The 13,697-nt window shown below is 38.8% G+C and overlaps 1 long non-coding RNA gene across 1 annotated transcript in view; it reads right to left on the bottom strand.

The window, feature by feature from the left end:
• LOC140516178 (uncharacterized) overlaps positions 1–13,086 on the bottom strand; it is a 49,266-nt gene extending 36,180 nt beyond the window's left edge. The window contains exon 1 of the long non-coding RNA XR_011971311.1: positions 12,322–13,086. This is a non-coding gene — a long non-coding RNA (uncharacterized lncRNA). The remainder of the gene's footprint in view (positions 1–12,321) is intronic.
• Between the last annotated feature and the right edge of the window lie 611 nt (positions 13,087–13,697).

The raw sequence follows: 13,697 nt of genomic DNA, 5'->3' as shown, positions 1-13,697 counted from the left end.
TGGTGGGATCCTGGGAGAGGTGTGATCTCTGCTCTCTTTGTCTGCACTCTGGTCTTTACCCAGAAAGGACCTCTGGTTCTTTGTAGCCACAAGGATTAGTGCTCCTCTTTGCCTTGGAACTGTGACCATGGTCCCTGCTTTTTTGTGGCTGACCCCCAGCACTATTCTCCACGCTGGAACTGCAACATAGAGAACTATCTATGAGCAAACAAGTTGCCAGTCAGTACCAGCTGTACCCAATGCCAGCAAAGCGTCCCCTGTAAATCTCTTTCTGACCCCTTTAGTGTCTCTGGGCTGAGAGCTCCAGAAGCTGCTACTGTTGCAGCCACTGTTGCTGTCACCATATGTGTGGATTCTGGGTAGGTTTTCACTCCAGTGTCATAGACTTCTACTGATCTATGAAGTTTTCTTAGGCAAGAAAAATATCTTATCCTGACTTTTTGTTGGCTCTGCTGCTTCTAATGAGGTTACAGGGTGTCAAGATTTATAGCTGTCCTAAAATATACTCAGGGAAATCCATAATAATATGAAAGATGTCAGTTTAGTGATCCACAGTGGGAAAACCTTATATTATCCAGAAATGGCACATAACTATATAAGAACCTCATTGATTAGTTCATCAGTAAGAAGTGTCTCAGTGAATATGACTAAAGAGTTTCAGTGTAATACTTTCTGAGTAATTAATTGCCATTTAGTAGGACTCTTCTATGGCCTGGATTGGTTGGCTAGGCAGAAGGAACAAAGGAGGCTAGTATACATGTGAAAATTAAGTTGGAAAGGGACCATGACGGTGACAGCTAGGTTCATGGCTGCATGTTGCTAAAAGGATCCTCCTTGCCATGTCTCCTTTGGCCTTGGCTTGACATTTAGGATCTCATTTTCCTCACTCCCCTGGATCCTAGCAGCTCTTCCAGATGTTTGCTCCTCTGTGTAGAAAGGTTTGATTGTCCATTCTAAGAAGAATTTCTATGAGGATTGTTTTGGGCATAATAGAGTTTCTGGGGCCATGGGACAAGAATTAGAGTAGACTAGTCCTAAGCAAATGTTCTACTAAGACTTCAACAATATACTCAAGTGGTGCAGTTGACACCCTTCCCTGAGTGACTTCCTGAGGTGTACAATGATGAAAATATTGCATTAATAAATTTTTCACCTTGTAGCCTAGGATCCCCAGGGGAGGAAGTAGACCAGTGAGACCTCACTCTGGGGAGAGGCAGGGTGAGGGTGGTGGTGGAATTAAGATTTACTACATAGTCTGCTACTAGGGCTATGACTACTCCTATTACTATGGTTTTAGTGAGCAAAATTTTGCTTTCACTCATAAAGTCCACTTGAATTTTAATGACTGGATCTAAGCAACAGAAAGAATTCTAATGGAGAATAGGCATATAGCCATAATGACATATAGTCTCAACAGCTTGAGAATAATGGGTAAAGGCAGCACTTGGGAAAATGCAGAATGCTCCACTGAAACAGGAACCTTGTCATCTGTGGAAACTTGTCACATTGGATAATATGTACACAAATAGACAGCTCTTATGGATGGACAGCGATCTGGTCCCAGAACTGAATAGGACATTTAGGAGGCAGGATTGTATTTGGTTAACTGTATAGTGCTTTCAGTGATTGCGAGCTTGTTTGTGCACTGCTGCGAAATTCCATCTTTTTAACACTTATATTCTTGTGCTGATGCTCATGGTTGTGAATTGTGGAACACCATGATCTCTGAAGAATCAAGATTGCAGATCCACAGAGTGATGTAAAGATATTTGGGAGGTGTAAGTAGACCACAGCATATTCAGATGAAGATTTGGGCAGAAAGAGTGCTATCAGAGACTTTCTGGGCATGTATGGCCAAAAGAGGAGGTTGACAAGACCTTAGTATTAAAAGAACAAAAGGAAAGTGTTCAGTCAGTTGGGTGGTACTTTTATGGAAAAGATGAAGGTGGCATGGAGGAGTTACAGTCTGAGCTAGTGGAAGTGGTACTTGCATTGGTGAGTTCATTGATATATCTCAGGTCAAATTGTATGGCTATTCCATGTAATACTGAGTTTATGGCAGGGCGTAATCTTTCATTTTTTCCAGTTGTATTTCTAAAGGAACTTTTAGAATGAAGAATCAGAAGTCAACAGAGGAAGAATTGGATGAAGTTACTTTTAGGATCCTTCCTCTAAAGTCTTTGTGGTCTGGTCCTTAAGTGTACTTGTATATACCTGTTTAGAAAAATGAAGAACAGGGGAACTCTGACTTGGAGAGAAAGTCTTGGAAATATGAATTCTCTAAGATTATTTCAACATATTTTTAAGAGGTGTCCTTGTCCACATACAGTGTTTTTGTTGTTTACTTGTGTCCAACTCTTTGTGACTCAGTTTGGGATTTTCTTGGCAAAGGTATTGGAGTGGTTCACCATTTCCTTCTCTAGCTCCTTTTACAAGTGAGGATACTGAGGCAAACAGGGTTAAGTGACTTGCCCAGGGTCACACAGTTATTAAGTTTCTTATGCTAGATTCGAATTTATTTGCTTCTCACTCCAGGGCCAATGCTCCGCCCACTATGCCACCTAGGTGCCCTGTCCACACACAATAAAACTCACTATCTCCTTTGTTCCCTCAGCAGCTGTTCACCAAGGTATTTTGTGAAAGATATCTAGCACCAACAACCCCATTTGCAGCACAAGGGACAAAAGAAAATGCTAAGAAAACTGTGTAAAAAATGTGACTCTTGGAGATCTCACTTAAAGGTGACCTGTTTGCTCCCATGAATATTGTGGAGCTAATTAAAGTCAGCATCTTAATAAAGAGCCAGAGAGAGAAGATAGTCACTTGTTATCATTGTATATGTCACTAGGGATTACTATTTTATCTGTGGCTAAAAGGCAATTGAAAGGTGAGAAAAGAAAAATGCTTTTTTCCAAATGGCACCAACAAATCAGATCCATGCTAAATCTTGACATGGAGTGGGTAATTCTGCCAAAGCATGTTGAAATGGGTTCAATTGAGACAGTTGGGGAACTCTTACCTTAAAAGGGAAAAAATGGAAGTATGAGGTGTATCTCTTAGTTAACCCAAGGGAGCGCAACCTTCACACTTGATTACATTTTTAAAACCTTTAGGTTTGAGAAGAGGTGACAGGAAGGTAGAACATTTCAGCATGCTTAAGTTTGTTGGGATACTCCTGTTCCCATCTCAGGAAGTGGCCTCTGTTTTTCACCTGAACCTGTCAGATTTCAGCTGGATTCTGCCCTCTGCCATGGAGCCCCCATTACCATGCAGTCAGGAAAATATTAATTAGTGAAGTGATTTAAAATCACATGCACCTGGGTAGTCTTGGGAGCCGAATACCTCATTGTAATGAGGCTCCCAGGGGAACAGCCATCACAAATGAATTGCAGCTGAGTTAGATTTTATTTTTAAAATTTCCAGCCAGGAAGAGAAAAAAGTTTCAGCAGTCAGAATTTAATTTTTCTACATAGTAGAAAAGCTTTCTAAAATAAGGACTGAGATATTTCTTCCAACTGGAAAAGGTACCTGTCTTAGAGATGCATTTCTCTTTCCTTCTTATCAGCGTTAGGCTTCAAATCCTGGTTAATACTATTTGCTTGACCCCTTTCTATCTGAAGTTAATACATCTTGAACAAGAAGATGGAAAGAATATTGGACTTGCAGAGTTCCACTTTCTCTAGTCTCTTAATGCCCAGAAGTAGTAAGTAGGCTTATCCCTTCTTTGTTATTTTTCTCTAAACATACCTAAAAAATTCTTTTTATTTTACTTTGCATTTTCCACATATCTCAGTTTTCCATCTTCAGAGATTTATGCCAATCTTTTTTATTCTTTGCTGCTGATATGCCCCTCCTCCCAAAGGATCTCAGCTTTTAACAACAATAAATGTTGTTATTTTCGGATCTCAGCTCATTAGAGAACTTCCTATGTGGCTACATTGATCTCTTGAGATGAATGAAGAAATAAATATTTAAAGGCCAAATACTGTGCTAAGGAGGAAGATACAAAAGTGAGATAGTCCCTGTCCTCAAATATCTTCTATTCGAATAAGAGGAAAGAAGGTGTATGCAGAAGTGGTGGCTTGGAAAGTGTAACTAGATCTGAGAAGTCACAAAGATGATGAGAAGAGCCACAGAGGAATTGATTGTCATGCCTCTTCTAATTCCTGTGGCTGTACTTTGTTGATTATGAGTTCGGAGGTGAAAATTGGTGGGAGGGGGAAGGAAGAGAGGCTGTATGCACAGAGGCAAGGCTGATAACAAGAAGATGGGCTGCAGAGAACGTGTAGCATGGCTACAGTCTGGCTAAATATGACCCTTATGAGATACTCATTAAGGCAACATGAACCCCGGGGTGGTGGTTCCAAAGCTCGGAGGGGTTAAATCCCCCAGTTTATGGTTTCTGGAGGTCTAGCAGTCTAGCAGCAAGACAGATGGCGGGTGCAACAGTAGGTGTGGAGGATGGCAAGATGTTTAGGATGGAATGTGAAGCCTAGCTGAGGCCAGCTAGATATACAGCAGACCGTGCTGTACATTCACCAATCAGAACAGTGTAGGCCCCACAAGGAGAGTTCCAGAGCTTGAAAGGGCATGATCTCTGACTGTCTAGTACTCTGGAGCATGTAGCAGACCCTAACACATGATTTTCACAGGAAAAAAAGAATTTCAGCAGTCTAAAGTACCTCTGAGATCACCTGGTACTGACCATGAATCTTCCTTGCACCATCCCTTGACAAGTGCTAATCTAGCCTTTGATTGAAGATCTCTATCAGGGGCACACTGACTGTATCCCGAGGCATCACATTCTACTTGGGGACTGCTCTCAGGGTTGGGGAGGTTTTTCCATACATGAAGCTGAGGATCTTCATCTCTGCACCTGCTACCTATTAAACCTACTTCTACTCTCTGGTGCCATATGGAATAAATCCGACCACATGCTTTTGTATCACAGACATTCAAATACTTGAAGAACAATATCTTGTCCTTCCTTAGTCCTCTTTTCACTAGATTAAATATCCCTCAAATCTTTTATTTCTAAAATAAAATTTTATTTGTATCTTTAAAAAATATATATTTCTCAGTGTATATCTCCCACCACTCACCTTCAAGAGAGACTCATTATATGGAATATAAAAGGAGGAAAACAGCTTTAAAAAATCTGACATATACTATTCCACATTCATGCTTTCCCACCTTTTCAAAGAAATAATGTCAAGTATTTTCTCTTATGTCTTCTTTGAGGACAAGTTTGGTCATTTTAATTTGGCAGAATTCAGTTTTCATTGTTATGCTTTCCATTTACGTCATTGTGTATGTTGTTTTCCTGGTTCTCCTTACTTCACTTTGTATCAGCTGTTTACCAGTCCTCTTTGTATTTATCACATTCTTTGTTTCTTATAGCAAGGAATATTCCATTGCATTCATATACCACAGTTTATTTCCAAATTGATGTGCATATACTTTGTTCTAGTTCTTTTACTATAAGCAGTGCCACTATAAATACTTTGGTATATATGGGGCCTTTCTTGTTGTGACTGGCATCCTAGCAGTGGAGTTTTTCAGACAATTTGAAATTCCTTTCCAGAATGGTTGGATCAATTCTTAGCTTGGTATTAGTGTGCCATTCCTTCTACAACCTGTCCAATATTAAACATTCTCATCTTCTGAAATCTTTGCCTTTATGCTATATGATAAAATCTAAGTTTTAAGAATTTCCCTTTCTTTTATAATTTGTTATTTGGAACATTTTCCCATATGGTCATTACAAGCTTGTAGAAGTAGCTGCATCTAGTATCATAGTTAGTGAGCCTTCCTAGATACCAAAAGACCTGGGTTCAAGTCCAACCTCTGATGTATATCAGCTGTATTCCTGGGTAAGACACCTAATTTTAGAGTTCTAGGCAGCTCTCTAAGGCTAGAAGTTACAGAGAAGATGCCACTGCCATTCCTTATTAATAGATTACATTTCTTCGTTTGAAAACTCCCTGTTCATATCTATTGGTTCTTATGCTTATATGTCTGCATCAATTCCCTCTCTAGTTTAGATATCAAATCTTTATCAGAAAAAGTACTGCAAAGATTTTTTTCCCAAATCAACCATTTTCCTTCTACTTCTACCTGCATTGGTGATGTGTGTGTAAGAAACTTATACATTTTATTTAGTTAAAATTGTCCATTTTTCCTTCTTTGACCATTTCTATCCCTTGTTTTGTCAAATACTCTTCTCTCTACCCCCAATACACAGCTACGAAAGGTATCTCTTTTGTCCTCTAAGCAATGAAACAAATGTGATGGCTTTGTAGAATAGTTAACTATCTGGTACTGATGATCACCCTTCTTTACTACTTCAAAAAAATTTTCCTATAAGATTCTTGAATTTTTGTTCTTCCGTGCAAATTTTGTTGTTACTTTGTCTAGTTCTATAACGTAACCCTTTGGTTACTTGGTCATTTTTAATATATTGGCATGACTCACTCATGAACAATTATCATCCCTCCAATTACTTAATTCTTTTAGTCTTTATTCCTGCAAAGAATGTTTTGTAATTGTTTTCTAGTTTTCTAGTTTCCTTTAGGATGTAGTTTAAATACTACTTCTACATGTCGTCTTTCTTGGCTCCTTCCACTCCCAGCTGCTACTGCTCTCCCTCCTAAAACTTCTTTGTATTCCTTTTGTATGGGTTGGCCATGTATGTTTGTTGCCAGTTATGTTGGTTATGTGTCCACATGAGTGTGTCTAGACTTACAGTGAGTCATGAATAGATGTTTCTAGAGTCTCCCCTGCTACCTCCTACTGGGCTAGAATTTATATCTATTGTTTCTGTTGCTGTTCAGTTGTGTCCAACTGTTTCTGACCCCATTTGGGGCTTTCTTGGCAAAGATATCAGAGTGGTTTGCCTTTTCCTTCTCCAGCTTATTTTACAGATGAAGGAACTGAGGCAAACAGGTGAAGTGACTTTCCCAAGGTCACACAGCTGTAAATGTCTCAGGCCAGATTTGAATTCAGGAAGATGAGTCTTCTTGACTTCAGGCCTGGCACTGTACCACCTAGCTGTCTATCTATATCTATATCCATTCACATCTCTCTGTATATAGATAGATAGACATTATATATCTATCTATAAAATGTAAATCTTCCTCCCCTAAATGTTGTCAGTCTGGGGAATACAGTGTTGAAGTTATGCCCATGATCATTATCCCTCTAAGGAAAAAGGAGTACTCCAAGGTATATATCCAAAGTCTTTACACCTTTACCACCATATTCCAGTTACAGAAAGACCATGACACATGGCAAATACCAAATAAATCTGTTTATCCAAGTAAACGGAAAATAGAAATCAGAGAAGTTATACAAATTAGAATATACCAGTGAATATACATAGTGGATGTGCTCCCCCACTGGGAATGAAATAGTTCAGCTCAACCATAAGAGAGAGGGGCAGCTAAGTGGCCCAGTGGATAGAGCCTGGAATCACAAAGGTTCATGTTCATGAGTTCAAATCTGTCCTCAGACACTTACTAGCTGTGTAGTTCTGGGAAAATCACGTAATCCGAATTACCTCAGTTCTTCCTCTGCAAATTAAACTGGAGAAGGAAATGGAAAACCACTCTAGTATCTTTGTCAAGAAAACTCCAAATGTGATCATGAAGAGCTGAATGTGACTGAAAGAACTAGAGAGAGGGAGGGAGGGAGGGAGACAGAGACAGAAACAGAGAATATGAATCCAATCCAGTCTAAGGAAAAATTCCCCAAAGTCTCTAATGTAGTAAGCTAGAAGTAGGGACATGACTAAGGTTCTGGCTTTACTACATTTTATTTTCTTTCCAGAATCTTTCTTTCCTTTTACCTCTCCCTAAAAACAATCTGGAATGTCATGTGTCCTCTATTGAAACTGGAAGGCAAAAGAACCAGGATCTCTCCTCTTCCGAGCTCTCTCGCACTCTGCCCTTAAGAAAGGCATGCAACATTAATTGGTCAGTTCCTACCAATGAGGAGTCTTATGCTAAAGGGCCTGGGCCCCAGGTTGCAAGTATATTATGTACATACTTGTTTGTGTTTATGTTTTCCTCCATTTGAGTATAAACTCTTTGAGTGCAGTTTTTCACTTTTGTCTTTGTATCCCCAGAGCTTAGGAAAGCATCTTAACACATAATAAATGCTTAATATATGCTTGTTGATTGGTTGAAACCCTGTGTTATAGATTTTTGCAAATGGTTCTTTATTTTGCCATATAGAGGATGATACGTATTTTTCAAAAATAATTTTAATTAATTTTTTTTCTGGAGGAGAGACTGTGTTCCTCAAGCTAGAACAGCAGCCACTCACAAGCCTAATTCCACTACTGATCAGTTTCAGGCCTGAGCTGGTTTGTTTCTCCTTAGGCAGCTTGGTGCTCCTTACTCCCTCAGACTCGCCATAGCTATATAGGACCTAGTGCAGACATCTGATTGTCATAGCCTATTGCATCAGTTCATGAAAGTCTTCTCTTACTTCTTTGAATTCCTCATATCTGTGGTTTCTTACAGCAAAGTAAAATATAGTTACATTCATGTGTCATATTTGTTTAGCCATTCTCCAATTGATGATATTTGTTTTTAGTTTTTTGCTACTACAAGTGCTGCTATGAGTATTTGGACACATATGAGACCTTTCTTTCTATCTGATATCCCTGGGGTATTTTTCTAGCAACAAGTAGAAAATTAACTGGTTTTGGAGAGGGAATCACCTACCTGGTGATGAATTTTTTATTCACCAATGAAGGAAAACTCTTAATAGATAGCTTAATGGAGTGCTCACAAATGACATACGGAAGCCATAGCAGTGATTCTAAAGGTTGCGTTCTGATAGGAATGACAATCAAATCAGCCACAGACCAGATATACAGAACAGTGGGAATGATTGGAGGAACAACCTCATGAAGGTGGTGGCAGGACTTTTCTGATGATCCCATTGTTTTCTTTCCTTGAAAGGGCTGGCCCCTCACTGTCTAACCAGAAGACTGACTATGAGAGATTGTGAGGTCATACTTTGTAAATTGATATTTCTAGAGCCAGACTTCATTCAGGCTCAAAACAGGATTGAAAGAAACTAAGCCCAGCAAACTGCATGGGATAAGTCTGCAATTCCAAGACCCCAAACTACCAGAATACAATCAGTTGCCACCACAAGAGCCTCTCTCTCCCCCTCCTATGGTAAATTCTTTTTTGTCTTTAAAGTATTCTCTAATGACCTTTTATACAATGGCAAAACTTGTGTATGCACAAGCGACAAATATGTCTACAAAGCTAGACTGAACTAGAAAGAGAAATACTAGAGCAAAGTAATACTTTGACCTGATGGTGATTATACCCCTAATCTATGTAATTACTGCCTCAAATAACTGAATGCATTGAATTTCTCCATCTGTTTTTATTTGGTGATAGTGTATAGCAGAAGTGACAGACAGCCAACCTGAAACACCCCCAGCTGTAGCCTAAACCAAAATGCAATTGGGAAATACTTAACAAAATCAATAAAAATATAATAGAACAAAGACAATATTACATTTTAAAACTGTCAATATGTGGCCCACAGGGGTGCTTTCAGAGGTCTAGGTTTCTATTTGTATTTGACACCACTGATGTATAGATTATCCGTATGTATCTCCTCCTTGATATTCATTCTTGTATCTTTTGATCAGAACCTGATCCTTAGAATCACTCTTATGGCTCTGTGTTTCATTTGTGAGTACTCCATTAAGCAACCTATTAAGAGTTTTCCTTCATTGGTGGATAAAATTTCATCAATATGTTTACAAGAGCAATACTTCCTACCACCAATTTAATTTTCTAATTTTGTAACTCTATGAAAATAAAAAAAATATTCAATACATTATATGAAACCAAGATCAAAATAGCATCACAAACAACTATTGTACTAGTGAGTTCCATTTCACAGAATAATTTCACCATTCAGTCATTACAAGACCTATCAAGTCATTTTCACCAACACTCTACCCTTACTAACTACTATATCTCTTACCTCAAGATTAGCAAATATCAATTTTGTTTGTCTCTGTAGCACAACATATAATAGTCAATTGTTCATCCTTTATATCTGTTAAAATCTTCCTAAGTCCCTCCAAAGTTCCCACCCCTTTTATTCTCCTACGCTTTTAGCCCATCATTCATATATACATATATATACATACATATGTGTATATGTATGTATATATATAGTATATACTATATATATATATAGTACCATATAGTAAATCTGAACCTTGCATCATTGTGACACATTATAGCAAGAGTAAAATAATAACATTATACAATGCCCCACTATAGAGTACATAGAAGAGCTGAAAAAAAAAACAACAACTTGTACTAAATTGCTAAGAAGGATCTTCCAGTCAATCACATCTGTGAGCCCATGTTGTACAGATTACAAACAAGTCTAGGCATTCATTGTCCACCCCATGTTCAGTTTCCTAGTAAACAATCCGACATTCAACATAGTTCACATATTGGTCTATGGTTCAGGCAAATTCTTCAGGATTGCAAAATCACCAAGGAAGACAATCTTCTGCCACACTTTAATTTTGGTGCTGATGTCAACAATTTCTTCTAAACTCTACACGGCCAACATAATATTCTTTCTGCTTTATTTTCCTGCATTGGGGCTTTCCAAGGCAACACTACATAGCTGCTTTTCTCTCTCCTCTGGCTGTTGTCTGATGTGGGGATGCCTCTCTCACCTTATTGGAATATCACTTGGGCTTAAGAACATAGATTCTCGATGGGAAAAGAAATCAGATAGAATGATAACAATAAATAGTTCACAGTGACATGATACTTTGAGGTTTACAAAGCACTCTACCTATAACAGTTTTCAGTCCTCACAACAACCCTGTGATATAGGAATTACAAATTATAACCAAGGTTCAGAGAGGTCGGATATCCTGCCCCATATCATATAGTCAACACGCATTGAACTGGAAGCCAAGTCTCTTCTGACTCTCAGTCCAGAACTCCTGCTACTTGGGGGAATTTTCACTTGTAATTCTGTTTTGCCATTCTTTCTGTTGCTTTCCTAGGCATCAAAGCAAATGACACAATACTATAAGATTACAGTGCCCAAGATCAGGGAGGCAGACTCTTTTTTCTACTCCGTTGCTAAATTCTCATTGATGAAACTATTTTCTTAAAGACTGGGACTTCTGCATTTTGGGAAGTCTTTGATCCTTTGATTTAGAACATCTCTACTTTCAAAAATCAGTTCATATCAAAAAGAGCCTTGCCTTTTCAGCAAATGTGGAGAGGGGATTATTGTGTCCCATGTCTCATGTCTTAGAGGATGAAAAATTGCCAGAATGAGGAAAACAAACTGTGAAGGCTAAATAGGAATGGGAAGAAAGTTAAGAAGCCCTTCCAATTCTTTGGATCAAAATCCAACTGCAAAGGTTTGAAGACCAGGGCTATTGTAGCTTTTGATCAACCATCAGTTTCCTGGAACTGCCTAGGACAGGTGAAATCCATCCTAGAGCAGCCAGAGGAGAAGGCAGGTGCAGGGCTATTGAGGTAGGATAGGATGTCACAAAGCTCACACTAAATTCTCTGTCTTCTCTTCACAAAGATTAATAGTAATACTTTCAGATATTGTGACTACCTGTTTCATTAACACAGAAAGTGCCAGGACAAGAGGTGCACACCTCAGGACTATTTATCTTTTGGACATTTTCATAATTTTAGCAGTCAAACATGCTGAATGTATCACTCACCTTTCCAATTTCTCACAAACAAGTATACAACCTCTACACTGACAGAAATGAATGGCTGGGTCACATGTCACAAGACTATACCTCTGTTACCATGTCTGTAGAGACACAAAATCTCATCCATGCCCACATTGTTTTTGCCTATATTTAGTCATAGAAATGTATGGATCTGTACATCCTTTATGCAGGCACTAAGAATTTCAGAAACTTGAGATGCTTTGGACCCAATAATTTAAATCTTTGTAAATCTCTCTTTGAATAATACAAGAGTTTAAATTTGCTAAGGAGACAGGATTATAATATTCATTGATCACATTGGGGAGATTTAATACAGAGTCAAATATGCAAGTCAATGTTCATCAAAGTGAATTAGGTGAGTCGGACAGCTACCCATTCGAGGAACTTCAAGTAGTAAATCACCTTAACAAGAATCAAGCAGAGAAGACTGAGGGACAAGGCTAAAGTTCGCAAGAGGCAGAAATACACACACACAAGGACCGGCTACTAGGAGTCTCAATTTTAAATGAAAGCACATTCAAGGAGACAAAACAAAGAAACAAAAATACCTTTCTAGGATCTTCTTGGTCCATTCTTGCTGAGGTGTTTTGGAGCTCCTAGTTAGAGTCAGAGTCTCTGAACCTGTTAGCTCTCAGAAAGAGGAAAAAGGCTCCCAAGAAGAGAGAAGGAAGGTTAGATCTCACTTCTCTCCATTCTCCCCTCCAAGCCAGAGAAAGAGAAGAAATAAAAAAGTCAAAGTAAAAATAAAAGCAAAAATATTCAATATCATTTTCTCTAAGACAATGTATAACAGCAAGAAAGAGAAAAAATCGCAAACAAGAGACCATATCTACTCTCCTTCTGCCATTACCACATTGGTAGCAAGTGAGAAGGGAAAATCAGGAATGTAGTCTGGGTGCAGATATCCAAAACATTTAGCTATCCGTGGTAGATGAACCTAGAGATCAACCACGGAGAAAAGCATCCCGAGATTGGGAATATTCACTTTCCCTGTTGATGGCAGTTCATCTAATATGCCATTTCATTCCCATTGAGAAATCAGGTCCAATTAAAATCCTAACATGACCCCAATTTTTACCCCATTATGATTTGTACAAAATCCATATTTCACAAAATTGTCTGTGAAAATTTCTCCCATGAATAAAACCGAAACATAAAAATAGGATTAACTCTTGCCAAGTTATCCTCTCATAAAGAATTCCAATTAATAAAATAACAAAATCTCTGACCACAATGCCAATGCTCTAGAATTTCTCTCTCACTAAAGTTGTCACACGTCTCCCTTCCTTTCACATACAATGAATCAAAAGTCTGATAAGTTTCTTTTTCAAGGTCCTTTGCACTTGGCAGTTTGCTAACTAAAGGAAGAGCAAATCACCAACCAAATTAACTCATAGTTGACTGGTGACTACACATCAAATAACAGATTCATTCACATGTCCTGAGATGTGCATGCTAAGAAGCTTCACTCTCCCTGCCCCCAACTCAACTACCTTTGCAGCCTCTGTTTACTCATCTTCAGCATTATCTGTATCAGCAACTAAGAACAGACTGGGAGAGATGAGGAAAGCACATGTGAGACCTTATAAAGAGTGCAGTATAAAATCTATACCATACCCAAAGAAACACCTGAAGGACTCTGTCCACAAGACTTCCAGGAGCCATGAGGTACCCCTTTGCTGTGTGTGTGTGTGTGTGTGTGTTTGTTTATTTGTCTGTTTGTCTGTCCTTTGTTGCCAAAGAAGACCATGCCATCACAGAAATAATGACATGACTTGCCCTTGACTTTGTTTTGAGTGAGGGAGGGCTGTGCAGGTCACCAGCCTCACTTCTCCTCCAGAGTCATCTGAATCCAGTGACCAGATATTCATCAGGATGACTGGAGGTGACCCAGGATGAGGCAATTGGGGTTAAGTGACTTGCC

The sequence above is a fragment of the Notamacropus eugenii genome, chromosome X (assembly GCF_028372415.1).
Source record: "Notamacropus eugenii isolate mMacEug1 chromosome X, mMacEug1.pri_v2, whole genome shotgun sequence".
Classification (NCBI taxonomy): Eukaryota; Metazoa; Chordata; class Mammalia; order Diprotodontia; family Macropodidae; genus Notamacropus; species Notamacropus eugenii.
The sequence above is the reverse complement of the archived record's forward strand: the minus strand, read 5'-3'. Positions and strand labels throughout refer to the sequence as shown.